The sequence below is a fragment of the Ranitomeya imitator genome, chromosome 2 (assembly GCF_032444005.1).
Source record: "Ranitomeya imitator isolate aRanImi1 chromosome 2, aRanImi1.pri, whole genome shotgun sequence".
Classification (NCBI taxonomy): Eukaryota; Metazoa; Chordata; class Amphibia; order Anura; family Dendrobatidae; genus Ranitomeya; species Ranitomeya imitator.
In genome coordinates this window covers 308,305,359-308,320,202 of record NC_091283.1, presented here as the reverse complement: position 1 = coordinate 308,320,202, position 14,844 = coordinate 308,305,359, and the positions used below count along the sequence as shown (strand labels likewise).

Below are 14,844 nucleotides of genomic sequence, written 5' to 3'. Positions count from 1 at the left end.
GGCTGGTGCGGCAGTATTCGGCGGTGTGCAGTGGAGCGGGGCTCCGCCAACATTTTTGGAAAGCCCAGAGCACTGCACATCCACGTTGCTGCCATGCGTTTGCCCCTGGTAAAATGTCCACCGGGTTGGCACATGCACACATTGAGATCTCGGGAGATGAGATCTTGGAGCCGAGATCTCAATTTGCAGCGGCATTTTCCCAGAGGCCATTTTACTGGAGGCCACCGCATCGCAGCAGTGGGGGTGTACGGGGCTCGAGAGCTTTCACAAAATGACAGCGTAGCGCCCGCAACCCTGAGCACCGACAAACCTGTCATGTCAGCCTGGGATGGGATTTCCCAGAGGCTACTGCTTCACAGCAATGGATGTGCGGGTGCTCCGGGCTTTCAGAAAATGTTGGAGGTGCCACCGCACCACAGAACCTACCGCATCAGTCTGCGATAGGAGTCATATCACTGCTGGACCAGCGATAGGAGTCATATCACTGCTGGACCACCGAACACCCCCTGTGACCACCCTCCACCAGCGCTACTGATTTCCCACGGTAAGCTGAATTCGGTCTGTATGACGGACCACCATTTGACACATTTTTTTCCCTAGTTTAATTCTGTAAATTTGGGGTGCATCTTATGGTCCGTTGCATCTTATAGTCCGAAAAATATATTTAATATGTAAAAATATATTTTTATTATTTTACAACATTGTTTTTTCTATGACATCTACTAATAAAACCTATAAAGTTTAGGCCACAGACAACAAATAGTTTGTTCCTTGGACTCGGCAGCTGAATACGTTTCTCATAGACTCATCTTCCATAACGCTAATTCTCGTCTCATTTACAGACCCTGAAATCGGCATTAACAATACTGCAGGAGATATTCATTACACGTGACAGGAGAAATAACTACTTCATGATGAGGATGACATCATCTTCTACTACGGCTCTAGAAACACATTTGTCCGAGTCCATCGAGCCGTCTATATGAATGTTTCCAGTCTTCCCCGCACTGTAATCTTCTATCACGTCAGATCTCATATCTGATTTACACACATAAGTTTGAGGCTTTTATAAAAATAAAAAAAATTTGTTTTCAAAACCACCATGGTCAGAAATTACCATATTTTTTGGATTATAAGACACACTGGACCATAAGACACACCTAGGTTTTAAATTTTATATATACAGCTCTGGCAAAAATTACGAGACCACTGTAAAATTTTCAGTCTCTCTGATTTTTCTCTTTGTAGGTATGTGTTTTGAGTAAAATGTACACTGTTTAATTTTATAAAGTAGTGACAACATGTCTCCAAAATTTAAAGCTAAAAATGTTGTATTTATTTTCAGCAAATGAGAAATTGACAAAATAATAAAAAAGAAACAGTGCTTTCAGACCTCAAATAATGCAAAGAAAACAAGTTCTTATTCACGTAGAAACAACAATACTAATATTTTAACTTAGGATGAGTTCAGAAATGAATATTTGGTGGAATAACCATGATTTTTAATCACATTTTTCATGCGTCTTGGCATGTTTCCAACAGTCTTTTCCACTGCTTTTGGGTAACCTTATACCACTCCTGGAACAAAAATTTAAGCAGTTTTCAATGGGGCTCAAGTCTGGAGATTGGGCTGGCCATGACAGGGTCTTGATGTGGTGCTCCTTCATCCACACATTGATTGACCTAGCTGTATGGCATGGGGCATTGTCCTACTGGAAAAACCAGCCCCCAGAGTAAGGGAGCATTGCCTGAGCAGAAGGAAGCAAGTGGTTTTCAAGGATAACCTTGTATGCGGCTTGATTCATACTTCCTTCGCAAAGATTAACCTGCCCAATTCCAGCCTTGCTGAAGCATCCCCAGATCATCACCGATCCTCCACCAAATGTCACAGTGGGTGCAAGACGCTGTGGCTTGTACGCCTCTCCAGGTCTCCGTCTAACCATTAGACGACCAGGTGTTGGGCAAAGCTGAAAATTAGACACATCAGAGAAGATTACCTTACTCCTGTCCTCTATGGTCCAATCATTAGGGTCTTTGGCAAACTTGAGCCTGGCTCTCCTTTGCTTCTCATTAATGAAAGGCTTTTTTCTAGCTTTACATGACTTGAGGCCTGCCTCAAGGAGTCTGTTCTTGCCGTACACTTCACCCCAGCTGCTATTTGCCATTTCTTTTGTAGGTCACTTGATGTAATCCTGGGGTTGCTGAGTGACATTCAAATAAAATGACAGTCATCCCAGTCAGTGGATATTCGCTTTCACCCTCTGCAGGTCTATAGCTTTGTTGTCCCCAATGTCTGCTGCATGACTTTGTTGTAATGGACTACAGTCCGTCTAATAGTAAAGCCAGAATTGAGCCAGAATTTTCAACTTCTTTGCCATGGTTACAAATTATTTTTTCATTCAAATTAATTTTGGACTATTTTTAGCACTTGTTTGGTCATCCAGTTTGTCCTATTGCAAGAGGATTGTGAAGACCACAACAGTGTTTTTATACTTTCTCTCGTTAAATAAGATTTGATTCAGGTGATCACCCAATCAAACACATTAAGGAGAATGAGGTGTACTTTGGTTGGAATTGAACTGACCATGGAATGGAATGGCTGTCAGACATGTAGAGATGGTGATTTTTAGAAAACTGTGCAGTGGTCTCTTGATTTTTGCCAGAGCTGTATATGTTCTAATCCTGATATAAGTGGCTCCATTCATAGTTACATAGTTACATAGTTATTAAGGTTGAAGGAAGACTATAAGTCCATCTAGTTCAACCCATAGCCTAACCTAACATGCCCTAACATGTTGATCCAGAGGAAGGCAAAAAAAAACATGCGGCAAAGAGTAAGCTCCACATTGGGGAAAAAAATTCCTTCCCGACTCCACATACGTCAATCAGACAAGTTCCCTGGATCAACGCCCTATCAAGGAATCTAGTGTATATCACCTGTAACATTATACTTTTCCAGAAAGGTATCCAGTCCCCTCTTAAATTTAAGTAATGAATCACTCATTACAACATCATATGGCAGAGCGTTCCATAGTCTCACTGCTCTTACAGTAAAGAATCTGCGTCTGTTATTATGCTTCAACCTTTTTTCCTCCAAACGCAGAGGATGCCCCCTTGTCCCTGTTTCAGGTCTATGATTAAAAAAATCATCAGAAAGGTCTTTGTACTGTCCCCTCATATATTTATACATTAAAATAAGATCACCCCTTAGTCTTCGTTTTTCTAAACTAAATAGCCCCAAGTGTAATAGCCTATCTTGGTATTGCAGACCCCCACAGTTCAGCTATGTCTTTCTTATACACCGGAGACCAGAACTGTGCACAGTATTCTAAGTGTGGTTGAACTAGTGACTTGTATAGAGGTAAAATTATATTCTCCTCATGAGCATCTATGCCTCTTTTAATGCATCCCATTATTTTATTTGCCTTTGTAGCAGCTGCCTGACACTGGCCACTGAATATGAGTTTGTCATCCACCCATACACCCAGGTCTTTTTCATTGACGGTTTTGCCCAGAGTTTTAGAATTAAGCACATAATTATACATCTTATTACTTCTACCCAAGTGCATGACCTTACATTTATCCCCATTAAAGCTCATCTGCCATTTATCAGCCCAAGCTTATAGTTTACATAAATCATCCTGTAATATAAAATTGTCCTCCTCTGTATTGATTACCCTGCAGAGTTTAGTGTCATCTGCAAATATTGAAATTCTACTCTGAATGCCCTCTACAAGGTCATTAATAAATGTTAAAAAGAAGAGGGCCCAATACTGACCCCTGTGGTACCCCACTGCTAACCGCTTCCCAGTCTGAGTGTGCTCCATTAATAACCACCCTTTGTTTCCTATCCCTGAGCCAGCTCTCAACCCACTTGCACATATTTTCACCTATCCCCATTATTCTCATTTTATGTATCAACCTTTTGTGTGGCACCATATCAAAAGCTTTTGAAAAGTCCATATACACTACATCCACTGGGTTCCCTTGTTCCAATCCGGAACTTACCTCTTGATAGAAACTGACCAAATTAGTCTGACATGAACGGTCCCTACTAAACCCGTGCTGATACTGGGTCATGAGGTTATTCCTCTTCAGATACTCCAGTATAGCATCCCTTAGAATGCCCTCCAGGATTTTACCCACAGTAGAGGTTAAGCTTACTGGCCTATAATTTCCAAGTTCAGTTTTTGTCCCCTTTTTCAATATTGGCACCACATTTGCTATACGCCAGTCCTGTGGTACAGACCCTGTAATTATGGAGTCTTTAAAGATTAACAATAATGGTCTATCAATGACTGTACTTAATTCCTGCAGTACTCGAGGGTGTATACCATGCCGCCGCACTTCCTGCTGGGTTAAGTAGGTGACATTTAATTGAGAATTTTTATCACTAGTCATTTTGTCTGCCATGGGATTTTCTTGTGTAAATACTGATGAAAAAAAGTAATTTAGCATATTGGCTTTTTCCTCATCCTCATCAACCATTTCACCCAGACTATTTTTAAGGGGGCCAACACTATCATTTTTTAGTTTACTATTTATGTTTTTAACGAATATTTTATATATATAAACATCTATCATGGTATGTATGTCCTCATTCAGTTATATATGGCCACCAATCCAGGTATACGTGCCCCCCCACTGAGTATACGAAGCCCCTTATCCTGGTATATATGGCCCCCACCCCATCCTGGTTTACATGGTTAACCATCCTGGTATATATGGCTGGCCCCATTCCGGTATACATGGCCCCCCTTCCTGGTATACATGGCACCCCATCCTTGTTTACATGGCCACCATCCCCATCCTAGTATACATGGCCCCCCATCTCCATCATAGTATACATGGCTCCTATCCCCAACCTCATATACAGTACATGGATACTATCCCCATTTTGGTAAACATGGCTATCATTATCATGGTATAGATGCCACCCAATCCTGGTAAACATGGCCCTATCACGCTGCTCACATAAAAAAAATAAACGATTTTATGCACCGTCCCTCTGCTCAGCGCCATGTTTGATTCCATCAGCTGATTTCAGAGTGTAAGCAGCGCACAACGTGTAAGTAGCCTCCACACGCCGAGGTCAGCTTCCAAAATATTCACTGCTCCCCACGCCCATATTTTTGGGCTTGGTGAGCAGTGAATATTAATTTTCTTTTATAGTGGTTGGGTGATCATGAGTGCCCGCTATTAAAGAGAATGAATATTCACTGCTCCACAGGCCCAGTGAGAGGGACTGTGGGTGAAAGGGACTATGGGCGTGGGGAGCAGTGAATATTCATGTTATTTAACAGTGGGCAAATGTGTTAGCCGTAGCTGCTGGCTCCTGCCTCCTGTAACCTGCTCCTCCGTCTCTGCCACTTCCCCCCTGCCTATAGCCACTATATGGTACATCTGGGCTGTAAGATGCACCCTTTTCTCTAAAATTTTGGAGGAAAAAGTGCATCTTATTGTCCAAAAAATATGATACTTGACACCAAAGTCTCCATATACAGTGTTTATGGGGTTTATTTCTGGCCTTAGGCTTTCCTACATTACAAGAAAGACACCAGATAAAAAAGCAAATATTAAAATGTTTAAAAAAATAGACACTAACAATTCTTGGAAGAAGAAAAAAATATATAAAAAAGCAGAAGACACATTCTATTATTTTTAACACACTAAACATTTGTTTTTAAATTAACTCTTTTGGAACCCAGAACATAGATGTACACCGCAGAGACAGAACAGATGTGGCTGCAACAAAAACCCTGGCAGTTTAGGGGTGGATGACTGTATGAAAATAGTCGTGCGTTCAGGCTTCCACTAAGTGCACCTAGTGGATCATGTGCCTCGGGCAGGTATTGTCAACCCACAGGATATTAACCAAAATGTGACCTGACTGAGGTGCTCTGCACATTACAGGGTATGGGTGTGTGTCGTATATATGCACACATGTAAATCATGTAAACCTCATACACCGGTAGGGCTGGCTGGGGACTCACCAGTATCCAAAGGCGTTATGGATGTGGAGCTGCTTTATATGTTGCTGCCTGAAAGATCCGTGGTGGCGGTCATGGTGTTCAGATGGCAGGAAGGTGGATTAGTGGCAGCCGCGGCACAGCAGGAATGCAAAGAAGCTGCGTAGAGCCAGGGAGGGCCCCTGCCAGTGGCGTCCCTGGATAATATCGGTAACCCTGATGAAGAAGGATGCCACTCCTTCGAAATGCATCGGATACCCTCTTGGTCTCAGCACCGCGCCGTAGTTCCTGTAACATCACACGCCAGGTTTCCCATGGCCACTCTTCCCCCCGCTCGTATCCACGGACGCCACCGGCCGGGGCTCTCCCTGGCTCTACGCAGCTTCTTTGCATTCCTGCTGTGCCGCGGCTGCCAATAGTCCGCCTTCCTGCCATCTGAACACCAGGACCGTCACCACGGATCTTTTCAGGCAGCAACATATAAAGCAGCACCACATCCACAACACCTTTGGATCCTGGTGAGTCCCCAGCCGGCCCTACCGGTGTATGTGGTTTACACAATTTACATGTGTGCATATACTGTATACGCCACACACCCATACCCTGTAGTGTGCAGGTCACCTTAGTCGGCACACATTTAGGTTAATATCCTGTGGGCTGACAATACCTGCGTGAGGCACAGGATCCACTAGGCGCACATAGTGGAAGCCTGAATGCACGACTATTTTCATATAGTCATCCAACCCTATTCAACAGGGGTCCTACTCAGAACCCCCCCCCCCCACAAGCCCCCAGTAGTTGCACTTCCTTTCCTCTCATTTTTTCACCCAATTCCCTTCACGGTTGCCATACCCTCAAGCACGGTTTATGAGGCCAACCGTAGGACGGAAGTGCAGAAGCCAGTCACCACCAGCTGGAGAGGGGGTAAGCCGACAACCAACATCAGTACCCCTGCCAGCCAACACACCAGAGGTCCTGTCCCCGTGGCCAACAGCACCAGACCTACCACCAACCCTCGCCAGTGTTTCTTCTGCAAGCGGACTGGCCATATCAGTCCTTACTGTCCAGACAAGCCGAAGAACCCCCCCATCTAAGGCCCCAGGGCCTAACGCAGCAGTTCTTTTGGTGGGTGGGGTGGCTGTGAGGGGGTGTGACAACGTACAGTACGTCACTGTGGGAGGCCATGTCGCTACAGGCCTCAAGAACACCGGAGCTGAACGAACCCTCATCCGACCCAAACTGGCAGCCCCTGAAGAGATCATTCCGGGGAAAACCCTAACTGTCACTGGGATTGGGGGCATCAGCTGTCCCTTGCCAATGGCCCGAGTATATATTGATTGGGATGCCGGGAGCGGGGTGAAGGAAGTGGGGCTGTCTGATAATTTGCCCACTGATGTTTTATTGGGGACTGATTTGGGGAGGATGGTTGCATACTACGTTCCTGACACCCCTCCCCAATCTGCTAATAAGGGTAACGTTAACCCTGATGAGGATGATGATGATGGGAAATCGCATGTGTTACCTGACCATGCTTTATCTTGTAATGATGCATCTGATAACCATTTTTTCCCTAGGATTAATGGTGAAAATGTTGTACCTGTGCCAACTGAACATGATAATGATTTTTCTGTGAAAGTTGATGTGTCCATAGGTACAGGAATGCTCAGCCCCGTCACTCTGCGGAGTGAGACGGCTGAGGAACCCCTAGAAGGGGCAAGTGTCGGTGCTACAGGAAATGGGGAGAAGCATGGGAACCGTGAGAAAGGTGATGCCATGAAATTGACCAGTGGCACAGAGGAAGGTAACTGGCCCATAAGTAGCACTGCTCCTGAAGTGTTGGGGGTGGATGGGGAGGTAGAGCCCATAGCAGCGCCGGCTGATGGGTCTGTAGAAACCCCCGGGGAGACAGCCTACGTAGCTGCTGTCACCCGCAGTCAGAGTGCCCGGAACGCAGATAACTGTCGGCCTTCCGGACCCTCCTCAGTCATCAGTGTGACTGAACCAGAGGTGGACCCAGAGCAGGTCCAAGAGGGTTCCCGTGGGGAAGGGACCCTGACCTCTCTTCTGGCTTCCCCTAGCCAGGAGTTTCAGGCTGCTCTGCACACAGATGCGAGCCTAGAGAGTTTGAGGCAACTCGCCGAGACGCCCACCTCCGAGACTGATAAGGAGAGGGTGTTCTGGGAACGAGGAAGGTTATACCGGGAGACAGTACCCGGAGAATCACAAAAGGAGTGGTTGAAGGAAAGACAGCTGGTCGTCCCGCAGCAATTCCGGGGTGAGTTGTTACGGATTGCCCATGAGATTCCGCTAGCTGGACACTTGGGGATCAGCAACACTAAGGCCCGGCTGTCTCAACACTTCTATTGGCCTAAGATGGGGACAGATGTGTCAAACTACTGCCGCTCCTGTATCACTTGTCAAAGAGTGGGGAATGCGGGGCCTGCTCTTAAGGCTCCCCTGATCCCTTTACCAGTGATAGAGGAGCCTTTCCAGAGGATCGCGGTGGACATTGTAGGCCCGCTGGCCGTCCCCAGCAGCTCTGGAAAGCAATACATCCTTACTGTGGTAGACTACGCTACCCGGTACCCAGAGGCAGTAGCTCTGTCGTCAACTAGGGCAGATAAGGTGGCGGATGCCCTATTGGCTATCTTTTCACGTGTAGGGTTTCCCAGGGAAATGCTTACTGATCAAGGGACCCAATTTATGTCTCGCCTAATGGAGGCTCTCTGTAAGAGAATGCAGGTGAAGCACCTGGTATCGAGTGCGTATCACCCACAGACCAATGGCTTGTGTGGACGCTTCAATGGTACCCTCAAACAGATGCTACGCACGCTGGTTGAGACTCAAGGGCGCGACTGGGAGCGGCACCTCCCACACCTGCTGTTTGCTTACCGAGAGGTTCCGCAGGCCTCGACGGGGTTCTTCCCCTTCGAGCTCCTGTACGGCAGGCGAGTCCGGGGACCCCTTAGGTTGGTAAGAGAATCCTGGGAAGAGGAGCCGAACCCTTCTGAAGTGTCCATATTGGAGTATGTCATGCGCTTCCGTGACAAGATGCAGACCTTGACGCAGTTGGTGCATGACAACATGACGCAGGCTCAGGCTGACCAGAAGCACTGGTACGACCAGAACGCCCAGGAGCGGACCTACTACGTGGGTCAAAAGGTGTGGGTGCTGGTCCCCGTACCAACAGATAAGCTTCAGGCAGCCTGGGAGGGCCCATACGTCGTCCACCAACAGCTCAACCCGGTCACGTACGTGGTCACGCTTGACCACGCTCGGGGTAGGCGAAAGGCCTTTCACGTCAACATGATGAAGGCTCATCACAAACGTGAACCTTTCATCCTACCGGTCTGCAGCTTGCCCGAAGATGGGGAGGAAGACACCCTCCTGGACATGCTGGCCCAAGCCAAGGCCAATAGGTCCATCGAGGACGTGGAGGTAAGCGACTCGTTAACTGAACCCCAGCGGTTGCAGTTGCAAACCACACTGGAACCCTTCCGGGTCGTGTTCTCCAACCGACTTGGGAGGACTGAGTTAGCCCTCCACGAGGTGGACACCGGGAATCACGCCCCACTACGGCGAAAACCCTATCGAATCTCTGACCAGGTGCAGCAGATTATGCGCCAAGAGATCGATGAGATGTTACAGCTGGGGGTGATTCGACGGTCAAAGAGCGCGTGGGCATCACCTGTAGTTCTCGTGCCAAAGAAAGACCGGACCACCCGGTTCTGCATGGACTACAGGGGGCTCAACGCCATCACAGCCTCTGACACGCACCCAATGCCGCGCATTGAGGAGCTGCTGGATAAGTTAGCTGGCGCAGATTACCTAACAATAATGGATCTGAGTCGAGGATACTGGCAGATTCCCCTGAGCCCCGAGGCGCAGGAGAAGTCCGCCTTTATCACACCCTTTGGACTGTACGAGTCCACGGTCATGCCCTTCGGCATGAAGAATGCCCCTGCCACTTTCCAGCGGATGGTCAACCTCCTGCTTCAGGGACAGGAGAAGTACGCCGTGGCGTACTTGGATGACATTGCCATCTTCAGTTCCTCCTGGGAGGAACACCTGCAGAATCTCGAGGAGGTGCTCAGGCGAATTCACCAAGCAGGACTGACTATCAAGCCGGGAAAGTGCCAGATGGGCATGAGGGAGGTTCACTACCTGGGGCACTGGGTAGGCGGGAACACCCTGAAGCCAGAGCCGGAGAAAGTGGGCGCGATCGTGAACTGGCCCACTCCCGTGACCAAGAAACAGGTGATGTCCTTCTTGGGCACTGCAGGGTACTATAGGCACTTTGTACAACACTATAGTAGCCTGGCAAAACCTTTGACGGACCTCACCAGGAAGAAGCTACCCCACATTGTCAACTGGACAGATGGCTGTGAGGGGGCCTTCCAGGCGTTGAAAACCGCACTGCGCAACGCCCGTGTTGAAAGCAGTCGACAGCAGTCGACCGTTCTTGGTGTAGACCGACGCCAGCGAGTTTGGCCTTGGTGCTGTGCTCAGCCAGGTTGACTCGGAGGACCAAGAGCTCCCCGTGTTATACCTGAGCCGGAAACTTTTGCCGAGGGAAGTGGCTTACTCCACCATCGAGGAGTGCCTGGCCATAGTCTGGGCCCTGCAGCGCTTGCAGCCCTACTTGTACGGTCGCCCCTTCACTGTGGTGACCAACCACAACCCTCTGCGCTGGCTAAACGCCATGTGTGGAACCAACGGCAGGTTGCTCCGCTGGAGCCTTGCCCTTCAGCAGTTTGATTTCACCATTGAACACAAAACGAGCAAAGAGCATGGGAATGCAGATGGACTCTCCCGCCAGGGTGAACCTACTGAGGTGCCCATGGAGGCATACCGTGGGGTTCTGCCTCCCTAGCGCACACCAAAAGGGGGAGGTGTCACGATATGGTATGAAATATCATAAGTAGTTCTCTTGCTAGCCTGCGTGGGCTAAGCCCCCCTTCTTGGGGTGATGCTGCAACAGTTTGTAGCTTCAAATTCCTTCCCTTTCACTCAGCCAAGAGCTGCTTTGCCAATGTAGATGGGGAGGAAGAGTTTATTACCTGTAGCTCAGAGAACCGAAGTATTTACGACCGGCATTCTTGCAGTGGAAAGTGACAGGCTAGAACTGGATTCTAACTTTCCAGAAATGCATGGAAGTCCTTTGTCTTGTTTTGTTAAGATATTACACAACCCGTTTACGTAAAAAACACGAAAATATATATTCTTCACACCCCTCGGTGGATCTATTCACCACGTAAAACCTGAGCTTCTAGCTCCATCTGGTAAAGAAGTAGGGTTTTCTCTGTAAATATGTGTCCCAGATAGGACATAATTGATATCATTAGAATGCCCACGTTAATCCGAGATGAATGATGGGTTTGTTATGACTATGACATGTTTTGTAGCGCAGTTATAGAAAGTAGATAGATTTAAGATTGAAGTTCTCAGAATGTAGAGAGAGGAGGGTCTGGATAAGCCAGCCTTTCTGTGATGTCACAGCCTTAAGGTTTTAAGTTTGTGGCAGGCTCCCCAGCTCAGTCTTCTGCTTGATTTCTTCTTCTGGAGCCAGCAGCACGTCCAAATGAGTTGGGAAGTATGGTTGCCTGCCATGCTTTGAACATGTGAGAGTTACCTTTTCTCATTTAATCCCTGTTTATTTCATAATTACCCTTGTACATATTTGCAATTGTTTCATTTGTAACATCTTTATAAAATATTTTTGATAAAGCACTGCCTAATTTTTATGGGATATAATATTTAATATCAGTTCATTCTCCTGTTCTAAACCGTACCCTAAGTCTTCTGAAGGGAAAATACGCTACTGTTGTGTTGGGTTAGCTTCGGACCCGTTTAATCGAAGCTGGTGGCAGTGGTACCGTGTGCCGACTTTTGGGTTATGTTGTAGCGACTGCAGCGTTGATAATTATTGTTCCTGCCTGAGTGGGAGTAGTTTATCGCGTTGCTGCAGCGTGCCCAATAGCCAGTACATAGCAGGCAGCCTGTCTGGCGACTAATTACCCAGGGTGCAGTACCTAATTTGACCTGAGAGTAAGGGGGGCGCCAGAGAGCTGCAAGTGTTAAGTGGAACTGTAAGCGGGATATACATAAATCCCTGCAGTTCGTGGTATATTGAAAAGCAGTGGGATACCTACAATAAGCCCCTGCTGTAAACTAAGAGGTCAATAGCCTTGTGTGTGTTTTCTCATCACATTGTTAGCAGTGGAGGGATAACTAAGATAAGCCCCCTGCACATGTGATAGCCGTCTGTTGGCCTAAAGTCACCCCAACCTGTGACGTAGGGATGACGGTCACGGTGTGAATCGTGAGAAATTGGTGGCAGCGGTGAGGGGATTCATGACAGGGGGTTTACCGCACTATACACTGTGTGGGGGATTTTACACTCTACAGTTCTGTCAATAGACGATTGGTCCTCATCAAATAGGGAGACACAAAACTAATATGTAAATCTAAAGTGCATCATCTGGAAGGGTCTTATCCCACATAGACCGGTGACCACAGTGACAACATGAAGAGAATATCTGCACATAAAGAACATAACAGACACTGATAATGGATGATAAAATCAGGAGCTTCTAGTGTGAGAGACACAAGGACATTGTACCCAGCGCATGTGAGTAACGACATCCTGCACCACAATAGAGTCTCCCTACTTACAGAATACAGTGCTAGAAATGGAGACAGTAAGACTAGATGCAAATATAGATGACAGGGAAGGGCCCAAACATGGTGTCTAATCCAGCAATAAGAAAACTACAGTGCATAGTGCGTATGTATACAAGTCTCTATTAAAGGGAACATATCAGCTGTTATGGCAGATATAAGATGTGGCCACTGGCTCTCAGAGCTTATACACAGCATTCTATAATGCCGTAGATAAGCCCCCGATCCGAACTGAAAGATAAGAAAAATATGTTTTTATTATTTTACCTGCAGGTCGGTCCAGTCCAATTGATGTCACAGGTCCAGGTCTGGAATCTCCCATCTTCTTGCGATGCCGCCCTCCTGTTGCTTCATCACTCCCCGGCATCGCTCTCCTGCGCAGGCGTATTTGCAGCGCCCCAGAGTCCTGGTCGTTGCAGTAATGTCGTTCTTCCACCAGGGGGAGCGATGTTACGTCTGATGGCACCAAAGGAGTTCACCCTGCCAGATATCACAGCCACACACACTTCACACACTGGCCACCAGGGAGAGCAAAAGGTTATATCTATTATGCCGCTCCTCACACTTGGGTGGGGTTGGTTAGGAAGTCGGACAGTTGGAGCCAGGAGGAGGAGAGGAGCAGACTGGGCTTGGCCCAGGAAAGGGAAAGAAGGACACGAAGTTGCGCCTGCAACCCATGTGGCAGCCTCCTAAGAAAGGACAAGGAAGTGTGTCGTAGTGAGTGAGCACAGAAGTCATAGCAACAGGAGTGAAACAACAGTGGGAGACCAGCTAGAATCAGGCTGCCTCCAACTAAGCGCAGATCCGATGGCCGGAACACCGAGGGAGTAATATACTCTACGCTTTACTTCAGAGACCGGCAGGGCAGTCGATTCCAAGTTGGCTGTCCGACCTAAACACCTAAGCAGACACGGTGGCAACGCGGAGGAGGGGCGACCCTAGGGTCCCTATAAAATAGCCTCAGGCCACCACCGTCATACGGGTTATGTCCTATCCATCTGGGGGACAGAGAGAGAGAAGTAACAAGAGTGAGGACCTTATGGTAGCTAATGCAAGTAGGGATCTACTACTTTACTGTGCGCAAGGGGAAGGCTACTGATTTCCACCTGGATAAGGGGACTCTGGAATTGCCATCAGACCGGCCGGACCCTGCCTACCCTGTCATCCGGCACCCTGGACTGTGGATGCTGAAGCCTTCAGTAAAGGTAAAGAGACTGCACCCATTGTGTCCTCGTTATTCACCGCGCCTTGCACCATCCACCATCTACACTTCTGGGAAGCCCTGGGGATATACTTCACCTGTGGGAGGGTATACCATCTAGCTGCCATTCCATCACCCCAGCGGACCCCTAAGCATCGTCGGTCACCCTGATCGAATACCACAGGTGGCGTCATGAACACTACCGTTATCTACGAACTCTGCCCTTTAATTGGGCGCCCCTCATAGGGCCACGGTCCGGATCGGGCCACCGAGACATCCTCGCTGAGGGAACTGAAGGACCCGGTACAGAGTACCCCATTGTCCTTACGTGGGAGCGATCCATATTTATCTGCCCTATTGTGGGCAGAGGAAAGTGCTGCAGTGTGCAGGCGCTGGCAAAGGTCAGAGAGGCCCGACGCCTACGCACTGCAGTACTTTCCTCTGCCCTTAACAGGACAGATAAGTACGCCTGCGCAGGAGAGCGATGCCGTGGAGTGATGAAACAACAGGAGGGCGGCATCGCAAAAAGATGGGAGACGCCAGACCTGGACCAGCGACATCAATTGGACCGCCCTGCACCAGACCGCCCCCCCACCCCCCCGTGTGGGTATATTAAAAGTTGTTTTTCTTTTCTTTAATGTCGGATCCAGGACTTATTATTAGAATGCTGTAGATAAGCCCTGAAAGGTGGTGGCTGTCTCTTATATCAGCCAAATCTGGTGACAGGTTCCCTTTAACTCCATAACTTTCTGCTGCTGCTTATTTACTATATACCTAGTTGCAGTTTTCTTTTTTTTTTCTTTTTTCAAAAAATTCACCCCTGCCCCCCAAAAATATACAGTCTGTTATGTCAGACTGAGTCCTGGTGCATCTGTAGAAAAATCATAGTTTGTCAGGCATACGAAGCATAGTTGTGTGTGCTAGCCTTGTTCTACTATTTTTATTTTTATTTTATAATTTCACCCAAAAGCCAAAAAAAAAAAATTAATACAG

General features: G+C 47.7%; 1 protein-coding gene across 1 annotated transcript in view; it reads right to left on the bottom strand.

Moving 5' to 3' along the window:
* Window positions 1–14,844, bottom strand: part of LOC138667406 (oocyte zinc finger protein XlCOF6.1-like) — a 70,149-nt gene that overhangs the window by 16,659 nt on the left and 38,646 nt on the right. The gene's annotated exons all lie outside the window — the stretch shown is intronic.